Genomic DNA, 15321 nt, shown 5'->3' on the forward strand with positions numbered 1-15321 from the left:
CCTAACAAACACTAAGTTCCTCTCTTATAGACTTTATACTTAAACTAGAAAAAAGGCACAAATCGATGTAGATCCAAGATGGCCGATCACTAACAGCTCAGGATTGTAGCTCCCAGTGAAAGCTCAGAGAACGAGACGACACCGCACTTTTAGATGAATTTTCGTCACTCACGGATCAGCCGATTCCCAGTGGAGGAGCCCCACGGGTTGCCAGCGCGACTCTTGTGGCCGCCGCAGCAGTTTTGCCGGCGCCTTGGCGCAGCAGCTCTTCATGCAGAGCAAACGGGACTGCTACCCCTACTGACCGGAGTTTGGAGCTCCAGTAAGTCAGAGCTGCTTGTTGCGGACTCAAGAGGGAAGCCAGAGATTCCCAGGCAGAAGAGCACCATCAGTTTTATCACTGCTATTTAGGCTGCCACAGTGGGTTGCTTGGATCCCTGCACTGGGAATCAATAAATCAGACGTCGACTCAGAAACCTAATTAGAAAGGCGGTTCATCTACAATGAAGGAAAAAAACGGCCTAAGAAGGCCGAGTATACTCAAAATCAGAACCCATCAGCAATGGAACAAGCCCTGATGGAAAAGGACTCATCAGCAACCGAACAAGCCCTGATGGAAAAGGACTCATCAGTAAGGGAACAAGCCCTGATGGAAAAGGACTCATCAGCAGCAGACAAGTCCTGATGGAAAAAGACTGTGTTCCATTATCTGAAGTAGGCTTTAAAAGGTGGATGATAAGAAACTTCTGGGAGTTAAAGGAACTTGTTCTAACCCAATGTAAAGAAACTAAGAACTTTGAAAAAAGGTTCGATGAAATGATGAAAAGAATAGACAATATAGAGAGGAATACAAATGAACTTATGGAGTTGAAAAATACAATATGAGAACTTAGTGAAATATGTACAAGCTTAAATAGCCGAATGGATCAAGCAGAAGAAAGGATATCAGAGGTCGAAGATCAACTCAATGAAATAAAACGACAAGACAAGAATAGAGAAAAAAGGATAAAAAGGAATGAGCAGTCTCCAAGAAATATGGGACTATGTGAAAAGACCTAATATACGTTTGATTGGTGTACCTGAATGTGATGGAGAGAATGAATTCAAGCTGGAAAATATTCTTCAGGATATTATCCAGGAAAATTTTCCTAATTTAGCAAAGCAGGACACTATTCAACCCCAGGCAATACAGAGAACACCACAAAGATATTCTTCAAGAAGACCAACCCCAAGGCACATAATCGTTAGATTCACCAGGATTGAAACAGAGGAGAAAATATTAAGGGCAGCCAGAGGGAAAGATCAGGTTACCCATAAAGGGAAGCCTATTAGGCTTACAGCAGATCTCTCAGCGGAAACCCTACAAGCTAGAAGAGAGTGGGGGCCAATATTCAATATACTTAAAGAACAGAACTTTCAGCCCAGAATTTCATATCCTGCCAATTTAAGCTTTACAATTGAAGGAAAAATAAAATCTTTTAGGAACAAGCAAGTACTCAGAGATTTTATTACCACCAGTCCTGCTTTACAAGAACTTCTAAAAGAAGCATTATACATAGAAAGGAACAACCAGTATGAGCCTTTCTAAAAATACACCAAAAAGTAAAGAGCATTAACATAAAGAAGAATTTACATCAACAAAAGGATAAAATAGCCAGTTAATATCAAATGGCAGTAATCCTAAATTTAAATCGACTAAATCCCCCAATCAAAAGATACAGACAAAATCTAATGGTATATTTAAAGATATACAAAGACTCAAATAAAGGGTTGGAAAAAAACTTACCAATTAAATGGAGAGCAAAAATAAATAAATAAAAAGCAGGAGTTGCAATTCTCACAATGAATAAAAGAGATTTCAAAGCTACAAGGATACAAGGGTAAAAGGATTAATGTAGAGATCTTAACACCCAGATACATAAGACCCATAATGAAATTTAGATTCAACGAGACAGAAAATTGACAACGATATCCAGGACTTGAACTCAGATCCAGAACAAATAAACTCAATAGAGCTCTCCATTTTAAACACACAAAATATACATTATCCACTTTAAACACACAAAATATTGATCAGCCATTATTGATACCCATTTTAGGAATGAAGTAATATTTCTTTTTCCCTCTTTTTTTTCTCTTTTTCCCTCTTTTTCTTTAAAAAAAAAGAGAGAGAAAATAAAAAAGAAAAAGAAAAAAAGGCACAAATATACATTCATTCATTCAATATTTCTTGAGTACCTGCTATGTTCAAAGCATAAATAAAGGAATTTATTTATCACTGCCTTCATGATTTTTACAGTCCAACTATAATATAATAATAAAATTGCTATTGAAATAATAATAGCAATATATGATAATATAATCACAGGTGAATTCTGAGAAAGTAAATGGTTACTATGAGAAGTGGAAGACAAAGGCTTAATTTACATCAAACAACCAAGGAAACTTTCCAAAATGTAGCACTTGTTCTCCACTCTTGGATAGGTAGACAGTGTGATGCTCTGAACTATATCTACCCTTCAGAACTGGGAGATGTCACTCAAGAGTTACATGGAATAGAAGGTTTATGAGACTCAGATTTAACTCTGAACTGTGAGGAACATAGTGAACTGCCCTTGAGGACTGTGAGTCACCTCCTCATATCACTGCGCCTCGAGACGGTCTACAGAAACATCAGTTTCCACTGCACTGTCTCATCTCACTGGGAAAATCCTTTACCCTCTCTGTCACTGGGAAAATCCTTTACCCTCTCTGTCACTGGAAAAGCCTCAATAATTCCTTCTGTAAGTGATCCCTAGTGTCCCTTCAGCTCTAAGGTCCTATGACCTGTGAATGAAAGGGCTAATAATGCATGACAAAGGGTTTGAAGTATTACCAGGTGGTACCTTACCTGCCTTCATGGGGTACCAAAATATCTTTCAGAGGTGGGGTAAGTCTGGTTAAGTGAGATTCTAAACTCTGGAATGAATTTGAAGGTTTCATTTCAGGGAGAAGAGTTAAGAAAGTATCTTAGGTTGAGGATGTGCACCAGAGGCAAAGATATAAGACATGAACCATAAAAATAAAGGAGTAAGGCCGGGTGCAGTGGCTCATGCCTATAATCCCAGCACTTTTGGAGGCCGAGGTGCGAAGATCATGAGGTCAAGAGATTGAGACCATCCTGGTCAACATGGTGAAACCCTATCTCTACTAAAAATACAAAACTTAGCTGGGCATGGTGGCACATGCCTGGAGTCCCAGCTACTTGGGAGACTGAGGTTGGAGAATTGCTTGAACATGGGAGGCAGAGGTTGTAGTGAGGTAAGATTGTACCTCTGCACTGCAGCCTGGTGACAGAGCAAGACTCTGTCTCAATAAATAAAATAAAATAAAGGAGTAGGCAAGCATAAGGCACAAATTGATGAGTAAGTGTCACTATGGAGAGCAAGAGGGAGGCTCAGAGATATCCAATGACGCTGTGAGTGGAAGGAATTGGATCCATGACTAGAGAATTTAGTCTTGACCTCATAAGAAGGATCAAAGTGGTGTTTTAAGGTTGTTCAAGCAGTTCTGTAGAACTTCTCACCACCCTCAATGTCATTGACTAACAGTTTTCAAAGCCACCTATCTAACATTTTGGGCAGAGACTCCTGAGTTCCTATTCAACAAAGGCTGAGCTTTTGGGTCTTAAAGGAGTGAATCACAGCTGAAAGTCCATTGCACTGTGATAAAGAAGCCTGGGATTGAAATGACATTATGAATATAAGCAACCTTCCACTTAGATTTTTTTCAGCCAATGGCTGAGAAAGTTTTCGTCAATCACCAGTCTGCACCAATCCTAGGTAATTTGCTATTATTAATCTCTTTTTTCCTCCTCATTGGCTAGGCAAACACAAGGCCTGTCAACCAAAATAAGAGAAAAAAGAAGCAGGGTGAACTGCTTTTCAAGCTCTCTGTCTTACTTCCTGGTTATTTGCCAATGGCAGGCAAGGCTTCATTTTTCTGGATTCTTCTTTGAGAAGTTTGAGATTGAGTTTTCTAAAGTCTTACACCTCTTTTAAAAGCAAAAAATGAAAAATAGTGCTGAAAGATGCCTATACTATGCCAGCAGAGAAGAATTGGACTCATAAGTGACTAAAGATTTCCACTTTAATATGATTTAAAACACAAGGATAAAGCCAACTGCCTGCCAGAATCCCTGGCCATATCATCAGAAGTTCCAAAGCACTAACCTCGACAATGGTGACTTTCTTCAACTTAGTTTTATTATTTTATGTCTTCTCAGTTTGAAAATTATTAACTCAGCCGGATAGTAGCCATCAGAAGCAAACTTTAAACTCAATTTAGAAATTCCTTGGGAAGAAAATGACTAGGAATATGTATTGTCGACCTCATTTTAAGAAATTTCCTTATAGGCTTTCTTGTTTATCTTTTTTTTTTTTTTTTGAGACGGAGTTTCACTCTTGTTACCCAGGCTGGAGTGCAATGGCGCGATCTCGGCTCACCGCAACCTCCGCCTCCTGGGTTCAGGCAATTCTCCTGCCTCAGCCTCCCGAGTAGCTGGGATTACAGGCATGCGCCACCACGCCCATCTAATTTTTTTTGTATTTTTAGTAGAGACGGGGTTTCACCATGTTGACCGGGATGGTCTCGATCTGTTGACCTCGTGATCCACCCGCCTCGGCCTCCCAAAGTGCTGGGATTACAGGCTTGAGCCACCGCGCCTGGCCCCTCCTTGTTTATCTTAATGAATTAAATCCCATCCCAACTTTGCAGATAGTTCAGAGGAAAAATACACATCACTGTAGGTTTCAAAGAAGTTGTGGAGATTTTTTGGTGGGGAAATGGAAGAAAAATGACAGAGAACTTATATATCTAAATTATTTAGAGCCATGGTTTTGGAAATATTTTGCTGGAGGTGATGAAAAGTCAATCACAGTTTATCAGATTTAAAGTTGGGGCAGTTGCTCTAAGCAAAAATGCTGTGTGCCTCTGAAAACCAAAGAAACAAGGCATTAAAACACTCTGATAGGGAAGCTGAGCTTTATTACACATCATCTCCCATGTTAGAGGTCTGTCCCAATTGCTACAGGGCACATCTGCCAGCTTGCTAAGCAGCTGTGGATAAGGGTTTTCACTATGCAAGAAGAATTTTTGTAAATAAACTTCTATTTTAAATGTAGCAAGGGAGATCCTATTTAAAGAATTCTACCCTTTAATCTCTAGATCGTCTTTGAAATAATCCTTTTTTGTTTTTTTTTTAGGTCCTACAAATCAGATCATGTGACTATTCTCTTGCTAAGAATGTTCAGTGGTTTCCTATTGCTTACCCTTAATCTCTGTCTCCAGAAACTTCAATTTTCCTGCTCCAATTATAATGGTAACAACAACAAACTTCTTGGTCTGATGACATAAAGTAAGAATTACTCCCAATCACACGAGTCCTTTGGTAATTATATCCAAGTAGTCTTCTAGATTGAAATACCATGAACGCAGGGAAACCATGGCAACACATTGATTTTTTTTTTTTTTAGCACTCTCTTACTGTTCTGTTTTGCCATCCTTGAGGGAAGTTATCCCTTTTTATCTAGTGAACTTGTTTATTTCCACTTGAAGCATCACCTTTTTTGGTAAACTTGCCCAAAGCCTGCAGCCCTGAACTGTCCTAACCTTAATCCCAAAGCATTTACATTTCTTTGTATTATAACAACTGGGTTTGACTATAATTATGCCAGAACAGCGAGGTGTCCTCCAGTACACTCGGAGATCTGGGAGGGCAGTGGACCCTGTTTTATACAGCTTTGTGGCTATAGTGCCTGAAATACAGGCAGTACTTGAATGCCTATTAAAAACATGACTTTATAAAACAATGATAAATTCTTTTATAAGAGCTATTTTTCTGATGTAAAGAACCATACACCAATCAATTTAGTTAAAAGTCTGAATATCCCTCTGTTAGGTTTTCGTGAGTTGGGGTGCAACAATATGCCATATAGCTTCATGGAGAACAACGGGAAAATTATCGCAGATATTTCCATGCCTGATACAGTGACGTGTCCATCAGAGTGTCACAATAGACTAAGAAAAGTGGCGGAAAGGAAAATGAAAATCCCAGGCTTCAATTCTATTTTGTGATTAATTTTCAATCTCTGTCCTTTTAATGGACTGGAAAAGTGTTAATGACATTGTCTGGTGAAAGTTTCCTTGCCCTATCCCTAGAGAAGTTTCCATTATCTACAGCAATATTCAGAAGGCTGGAGGTGTTTGGGGAAAGGAAGTAATGGGTTAGCCATGTTAGCATTTTGGCTGTTAATATCTTCTTCTCTCCTCTTCTGCAATTCGAATTTAAATGACATCTGCTAGACACACCCCAAAATTCCCTCCCTCTAGAAAGCCTGCTTTGGTCACCCTCTCAACGTGTAAGTTCCCAAACAAAAATTCCTTATTTTATTTTTATAAACATTTTTAAGCCTTTCATGTCTGTTCAGGATTCCTAATTATAATGAAATCTTCCTCAGGGAAAAGCATACATGTTCCATTTCTTTCTTACCCTCTTTCCATAAAATGTTAGTCCCTTTTGTGTTGCTATAATAGAATACCTAGGACTGGGTAATTTATAAAGAAAAGAGGTTTATTAGCATATGGTTCTGTAGGCCTGGACCTATGAGAAGCATGACACTGAATCTGCTGGACTTCTGGTGACCACCATGTGCTTTGTTGAGACATGGCAGAGAAAGTCCAAGGGAAAGTGGACATGTGTGAAGAAGGAAAATCAAGGGCATCCTCATCTTGGCTTTTAAACAAACCATATTCAAGCAATGTTCTCAAGAGAGCTAATGTAGTCTTGCCAGAGCAAGAACTCACTACTGTGAGCACCAGGCCACACCATTTGTGAAGGGTCTGACCCCATGACCTCAACACCTTCCACTAGGCCCCACTTCCAATACTACCAGATTGAGCATAAGATTGCAACATAAACATGGGGATAAACTCAAACCTTATTCAAATAATAGTACATACCCCAAAGCAACAAGCACAGGCTTGACCTCATGTTGATAAATTAAATATTTACTTCTATAGGAAATCTTTACCATTTTGTCAACTGTCTCCTCATCCTCTACCCTCCCAATGAAATGATATATGGATGGTATTTAATTGAGATGACTTTCTTCTTTCCGTCCTTTATTTTGTTTTATTTAGAAAATATTGTAGCACCTCTAAAATCAATTTGGAGTCCCAAATTGCTACAGATAAAATCTTGTGATGCTGTATCTCAAAACCAGAATAGAATGAGTGTTGTGATAAGTCTTGTCACCAGGGTTTTAGTCCTGGCTCTGCCCTGATAGACATTACTTTGGGTTAATTCTGGTCTTACTTTGCATCATTGTTTTAGTTTCCTAATATGTAAAATAGGAAGAATAAATAATACCCTCCCACTATCATCGAATTGGTGTAAAGATTATTTGGATAGGATGGAAACACACTTTGGAAAGAATAAGCTACTACTTTTGAGTGTTCTCATTTCCTAATACCTGTTATCCAGGACACGCATATTGAGAGGTGTGCTAGTAAAGACTCCAATTTGTAGCAGCTGCCAATTTCTGTGGTGTAAATACTCCCACTATGGTTGATTTCAAGCCATCAATTATTTAGCATCCAGCTTCCAAAATTCGTGAATGTTGAACAACTGAGTCTTGACACAGGCTGGCTTCAGCATACTCCTGTACATACGTCAGACTCTGAGGTCATATAATTAGACTATTGCAAAATAACATGATAAAATAACAAACCAGCTATTTCCAATGTGACAAAGTGAAGATTACTCCTGATTCTCACATAAGTCCTTCCATCGTTGTATCTAAGTGGTGTTCTGGGTTTGGATACCATGAACGCAGAGAACACACAGCAACACGTCAATTTTTAAAAAATATTTGCTTACCTATTCTATGACTGCTAACAAAACGATTCTTTTGTGGGTGGCCACCCAGTTACAACGAAGTGGCTGTAACAGTCTCTTCTGAGCTCGTTATCTTATGTCTTAAGTGAGGAAAAAGGAGTAATAATCATCGCTACAGCTAATGTTTAATGAATCCTACTCATCTTTTCCTCACAGCCACCTTGTGTGACATGTAATTATTATTTCCCATGTTACATTGCAGGAAAGTGAAGTCTAAGTGAACAAGAAGCAAAGGGAGGAGCAGAAATGCAACTGGAGGCAGCCAGGTGTCAGCCAAGGCGCTCCATCAGCTCGTTTCCCTGTGTGAACCATCTTCAGCATAATGCTGGTGTCAAGTTAGTTTCTTAACGTATTCTACCTATGGGAATATTTACTTACATTTATCACAATGCAGTCATGTTCCCTTTCCACTCTTAACTTTACAGCAGGAGGCCTTCTTGAAAAATTTTGCTCATTAAAATAGGAGCTAGTTGGTTTCTATTAATGGCTCAGATATTCATCTCATCATCTGATTTTAATTTAGACTATTTTTTCCATACGGTAATGGTAGATTCCCCTGCACTCAGTATGTAACAGGGAAGAATGTTCACTCCAAAATGGTTGAAATAAATGGTGTAATACCACGTCATTGTATACAGAAAAGTCTTCTTATTTCTTCATATCTATGCAAGCCCCTATCTCTACACAAAGTTTTCTTTTAGAGTTTGACTTTTATATTATTGTGAATATCCTACAAATAGAATTTTATATTTGCTCTCTAAACACACCAGGAACAAAAGAAGAATAAAGTCTAACTCTGAGTGCCTGTTAGATTGGGAAGGAGGGTCGATTGTGTGCATCTGGGAGAAAAGTCTGTTTTTTAAATGAGTGGTGGCTTGCAGAGGAGAGGTGCAGAGGAGATTGGGTTGGAGATGGTGTTTATAGCAAAGAAAAAGCCATGAGAGCTTAGTGTGACCTGTGACCTCTCAGAGCCTGCACTGTATGAGCAAGCACAGCAGGGTTAGTCTACTGTTACTGAAAAAATTGCCTCTTGTAGATAATGATTTCCTTTCCCTTTCCCTCTCTTTTGTTAACAATCCCATTTCATAATTGTAAAACCCTTTAAATTATGTTTGAATGTAAATTATGGTAAAAATAATAAATACTCAGTCCAGCCTAGGCTATAAGATTTCTCTCTCTTGATTTAGGCTTCTCTGTATTCCAAAAATACTTGATTCACTGCAAGTGCTAAGTGAACAATGAAAGTGAGAAGTAGAGAGAAGTATGATTCTGTTCGGTCCAAAGGCAATTTCAGTGGAACTTCAGCTGGCTTTATTTATTCATTTATTCATTTATTTGAGACGGGGTCGCATTCTGTCGCCCATGCTGGAGTGCAGTGGCCAATCTTGGATCACTGCAACAACCGCCTCCCGAGTTCCGGCAATTCTCGTGCCTCAGCCTCCTGAGTATCTGGGATTACAGGCACGCACCACCACAGCTGGCTAATTCAGCTAGAATTAGAGTTATACATTGTGGAACTACATAAACAAGGAGAAGTTTTAAAGTATTTCTAGTCAGAGGAGAGGTTCTTCATTCTACTCTCTACCTTCATGAGGTCGACTTTTTTAGCTCCCACGTATCTGTGAGAACATGCATATGGTCATTATTTCTTGATTTATACATTTAACATATTTCCATTAACCCTCCACTTTGAAAGATGAAGATTTACTTCCATAACTTATCCAAGTTATTTTTTTCATCTCTCTATTCCGATTTTTGGTAGTGATTATTTTAGTTCTGTTGCTTGCCTTTGTAACTTTAAATGTCATCTTTAAACTTGCATTTCTTATTTCATCAACTTAAGTTATTGACTTTCTACTATATTAGATAAGAATATTACTATTTGCTTCCTTTTTTTCTACACTCTTCTCTTCTTATATCATCAAGGTTGATGTTTCCGTTCTGTTTTGTAACTATATTTAAGGTTAAGGATTAATTCAGTGAGTTATCTCTCAAAGTTGAAAGGGAATAAATAATATTTATGTAAGTAAACTCTTGCATTTCGTTTCTTGCCAAGTAAAATAGGATTGCATTTCATTCCGCATGGGTGCAATGACCTAACTCCTGTGTCGTTTGAAGGAGAGAATTCACAGCATGGATCCTGAGTGGATTTTCTTTTCTTAGACTCGCTCTATTCTTCAAAATCATGCCATAGTTTACTTTGCAATGCGTTTGGACATGATTTCTTACACAGTTTTATGGTTTCCTTAACTGTTCTAATTAATTTGTCCCCTTCTGGTTGTGAATAGAAAGTGTTTTTGTTTTTATTTTTACTAATGCAAGATAGCTCTGTAGTCTTGGTATACTGCTTGGAATCCATCCTATTCCCTTTTATTCTTAGACTCCTGTGGCTTCTTATTTTTAATTTGAACCAGTTGCTTACTAGACATTCTGCATAGCTATCATACTGGCAACATTTTCGTTGAGCTCCTCAGTAAGGTTCATTATTTCTTATAGCCCATGATTCCCTTTCTCTTGACCCTTGTTTTTCTCCTTAGGGGAAAAAAATGAATGGTAGGTAATATTCTGAGCACTTTAACTTCTAAAAATGCTTTTGTTTGTCTTAACCCTCATGAAAAATTGGGTGGGTATTTAAAAGGTTTAAAAAATTTTCCCTCAGAACTGAAATATCACGGCATCTAATGATGTTTATATTCTGTTTTGTAACTACCTTCTCTAAATGTTGAAAAGCAGTAAATAGTATTTATATAAGAATAGCAATTTGCTTTTTGTTTGTTGCCAAGTAAAATAAAGTGCTAGGATTGTTGTATTTCATTCTCCATGGTCCAGTGTCCTGATTCCTGTGTCCATTTAGTGTTATCGATAAGATATTCAATTCCTGTCTGAGTTCTCATTTTCTGTGTTTAGCAATGTGGAAGTGTTAGGGCCTTCTCTTTTCCTTTAGCATTTTGAAATTTCATGGCAATATATTTACAGGGTTTTTAAATGTTTCATTACTTCTTGGATCTCTGTATTCTCTTAGAATTCCTGGATTAGGTTCTGTTATCTTTCATGCTTCAATATTTCAGTTTTGTATTCTAGGAGATTTCCTTCACTTTAACCTCCCAAACTTCTATTACATTTAAAGATATTTCAAAATAATGTTTACTTTTTAAGGGTTATTCTTTATTTTTATGGTTTCTATTTTATAGTATTTTTTTCTTGTTTAATGAATGGAATATATTCTTTAAACAAATTTATTGAGGTACAATTTATATACCATAACGTTCGTCCTATTTAAATGTGCACTTCAATGATCTTTGGTCAATTTAAGAGTTGTTCTTCCACCAGTAGAATCCAGTCCATCACCTCAAGAAGGTCCTTGCGCCCGTTTCCAGTCAATTTCCATTCCCAGACTCATCCCCAGAAAATGACTAATCTGCTTTCTATCTCTACAGATTTGTATTGCAGTCTTTTGCACCAGGTTTCTTTCACTAGCATGTTTTTGAGATTAATCCATATTGTGGCAAGTATTGGTAGTTGATTCCTTTTTATTGCTTAATAGTATTTCATTGTGTAGATATACTAATTTGGTTTATTCATCAGTTGATGGGTATTTGAGTTTTTCAGTGTTTGGCTGTTATGAATAATGCTGTACAAACAATTTACGTTAAGTGAACATAAGTTTTCATTTGTTTTAAGTAGATATCTAGGAGTAAAATTGCTGGCTCATATGGAAAGTTGAACATTTTAAGAAACTGTCAAGCCATTTACCAACCCCACTCCCTGATATTGATCTTTTTTACCAGCAATGTATACAGAACCTCAACTTCATAGAGGATGGCAAGCAGGAAGAGTGCCACAGCTCCGTGAGTACTCCAGGAAAGCAGACAAGCCTTAAGACAGTTACTTACTCACAGCACAGAAACAGCGCAGCATAATTGTGCCAGTTTGCCTTGTCCTCAAGTCCCATAAAGGACCTAGAAGATGCTGTAGAGGAACCCAGGGTTTAGGGCCCAGAACCCTTTGCAGCAAATAGCAAACAAGTCAGTCCATGACTCCGGGGAAGCAGGAAGTCACATGGTAATCAAGCTACAGTTGCCTCCATGTATTCTTTCCCAGCTACAGGAACCGCTCACGTTTAAGGAAAGGATAATCCTTGCAGTTTGGCACATGCAGCAGTGCAGCAGTATGCAGGAAGGCTCGGAGCCCACAGCCGACTGTCTTCCCCAACAGTGAAAACAGTGAAGCTTGTGGAAATTGGTTAGATCCAGCATATATTTTAAAAACAGCTGGTAGGATTTCCTGAAAGATTGTACTATCATTTTCAAAAATTTTTGGTAGTAAGAATATATTCACCTCATTAGTTAAGTTAGTTGTCTTACTGATGTGTGCTTGGTGCCTAGATGGGCACCTGATGCAAAGCTGATGTGTTACTTGATGTAAATGTTTAGTAAATTATCTTATGACTAACCAAATGAAATCAGTTCAACATAGCCTTATTATCAATGTGTAAAAATTACTGTCAGTGGAACCAGGTAGTACACTATGATATGTTTCTTTTTACATGGAACAGTTTTCTTTTGCTTGGGTTGATTATTGCCTCTTTATTTTTCGTCTGCTCAGGTGACTAAATATCATCACTAATTGATCCTGGACTCTCTACCAGAAGTTTAACTGTCTTCCCCAAATAGTCAAACATATAGAGAAATCCTCAGATTCATTTTCTTAGAGACACCCGTACTTGAGCCCTCAGTTCTCTTGCCCTGATGTATACACATTATACTCTGCACTTCTCGTACATCTGTTTTCTGCGGTTCTCATCTGGGAAACCCCTTGATTCTTGCAGTTGATTTACATCTTCCAGAACATGGCTGAGAGGCTGGAAAATGGTCTATGGGAGAGACATTTGAGGCCTCCCATGTCTGAACTATCTTTATAATATGCTAATACCTGACTGACCTGAGAGATTGGTTGAATACTGTACTTTCGAAATCAGTTTCCTTCAAAATTCTAGGGTTTGTGTTCTTTGTCTTTTAGATTCCAATAACATATTACCTGTTTCCCCCGCCCCTGGATTACCTATTGGTCAACTAGATTGTAACTCTCCGCAACTATGTTTCATTCTGTGTGTTGGTCATTCAGTGAATTATTCCTGTAGTAATTCCCCTCCATGTGTTTTTTTATTTTTCTCTTGGAACTCTTACTATTTAAATGTTAGATGGTCTGGACTTGTCCTCTAAATTATATTATTTTCTCCTAATTTTCATCTCTGCTCTTTGTTCTACCTTTGTTCCACTTTTTGGGAGATTTTCTTCCCAGGAAATCTTTGTAATTCAAATTTTCTACTGACTTTTTCTTTGCTATCATACATTGTTATGAGTTGCATTGTGTCCCCTAAAAAGGTATTTTGAAGTTCTTACCCCCAGTGCCGCAGAAGATGACTTTATTTGGGAACAGAGTCTTTGTAGATAGAATCGAGTTAAGATGAGGCAATAGAGTGGGGTCTAATCCAATATGACTGGTGTCCTTATAGGAAGAACACAGGGACGCAGAGGGAGAATAGCATGTACTGTCAAAGGCAGAGGTTGGAGTGATGCAGCTGCAGCTAATAGATGCCGAAGATTGAGGGCCAGCACCAGCAGGGAGGGAGAGGCAGGAAAGGCTCTGCTCAGAGTCTCAGAGGGAGCATGGCCTGGCTGACATCTCATATTCCAATTCTAGCTCCCAAAACTATGAGAAAATAAATTTTGGTTGCTTTAGCCTCCTGATTTGTGGTAATTTGTTATGTCAACCCTAGGAAACTTTACATAGATGTAACGTCCAAGATCTCTTGTCAAATTTTCTTTTCTTTATTCACATTGTATGTTTCCTCAAAGATTCCTCCCTCCCGTCCTTTTTTCCTGCCGTTTCCTTCTCTCTCTCTCTCTCTTTCTTTTTCTTTTCTTTTCTTCTTTCTTTCTTTTCTCAGGGTCTTGTTCTGTCGCCCAGGCTGGAGTGCAGGGACACGATCATGGCTCTCTATAGCCTTGAACTCCTGGGCTCAGGTGATTCTCATTCCTCAGCCTCCCAATTAGCTGGGACTACAGGCATGTACCACCAGGACTGGCTGATTTTTTTTTTTTTTTGTAGACACTGAGTCTTGCTATGTTGCCCAGGCTGGTCTCAAGCAATCCTCCCACCTCAGCCTCCAAAAGTGTTGGGATTATGGAGGTGAGCCACCATTCTCGGCTCCTTCTTTCCCTCCCTTCCTCCCTCCCTCCCTCCCTCCCTCCCTCCTTCCTTCCTTCCGTTTGGTCTCTGTCTTCCATATTAATGGTATTTTACAAATGTCTGGTGTTGTTAGTCATCCATTCAATTTCAAGATTATCACTCTAAAACACTGATTAGAAGTCCCTTGCTATGGGCAGGGCTCATTGAGAGTGACAGGCAGAAAGGCTCCCTTGGGGAACCTTGGGTCTGTGTCTGAAGTATCGGTTATTAGTAGATCTCTTTTCTTGGTAAATTACACCTGAAAGTCGCTCTTTAATTTCCTTCCTGGGAGTGGGACTGGGAGTGAGGGAGCTAAGGGTCTCCCTTTTTGCATGTAAATTTTTGCCTGAGGTTACTCAGGCCTAGTGCACCTCTGATTCAGTCTCCTCCAGCCTCCTGCCAGGCTGGGGCAGGGTGGTTACATAGCTGACTGGGAATGAGGAGGGATCTAGGGGTTTAACTGCTTCCGTTACAGATTTGCAATCAATTCTCTGTTTTTAGCTTCTTCTGTGCCCATTTTCAGAGGTGACCGGTGCTTCTGAAGTGCTGTCCTTGTCTGGGGTAAATACCCAAGGTTCATCATCTCATACCAAGGAAATCGAGGACACAGACACACGAGAAGTGAGTTTAAGAGCAGAGGTTTAATGTGTGAAAGAAAGAGAAGAGCTCTCTCCTGCAGAAAGAAAGGGGCTCTCCAATGGGTCTTTGGTTCTGAGGTGAAATGCACAGGGTTTTATAGATGAGCTTGAAGAGGCAGTGTCTGATTTACATAGGGCCCAAAGGATTAGTTGGAGCAGGTGTTCTACTTACATAGCCGTGAAAAGCCTGGCCGTCCTACCCTAATCTTTTGTTATGCAGATCGGCTCTCTACCTGGCTGATGCCCTGTTGCCTCCATTTTTACTGCACGTGTGTTGTCAAAGAAAAGGGAAGAGGGAACCTCCATGTTGAACATGCCTGGCTGGCAGGTAGCCTTTTCTTATTGGCGGAGCTGCTGACATTTACCCATGCAAACTTCCAGCTTGCTTATTTATGTCTGCAGCCTGATTTTACAGGCTGCTCTTTGTTAGAAAAGAAATTATTTCGGGGCTGTTTTCTGTTAAAAGGGAAGCCTTACCAAAGACTCTCTTACCCTCACCAACTGCCTAAATAATTT

The 15321-nt window shown here is 39.1% G+C and overlaps 1 long non-coding RNA gene across 15 annotated transcripts in view; it reads left to right on the forward strand.

Moving 5' to 3' along the window:
* The window catches only part of LOC128932224 (uncharacterized), a 161626-nt gene that overhangs the window by 22577 nt on the left and 123728 nt on the right, over positions 1 to 15321 (forward strand). For 13 of the 15 annotated variants that reach the window (XR_013536191.1, XR_013536193.1, XR_013536205.1 and 10 more), the window contains 2 exons: positions 5244 to 5395; positions 8139 to 8271. This is a non-coding gene — a long non-coding RNA (uncharacterized LOC128932224). Of the gene's footprint in view, positions 1 to 5243; positions 5429 to 8138; positions 8272 to 15321 lie in introns of all 15 variants that reach the window. The other 2 variants (XR_013536199.1, XR_013536201.1) reach the window with 2 other exon arrangements.

This window comes from Callithrix jacchus, chromosome 5 (genome assembly GCF_049354715.1).
Source record: "Callithrix jacchus isolate 240 chromosome 5, calJac240_pri, whole genome shotgun sequence".
Classification (NCBI taxonomy): domain Eukaryota; kingdom Metazoa; phylum Chordata; class Mammalia; order Primates; family Cebidae; genus Callithrix; species Callithrix jacchus.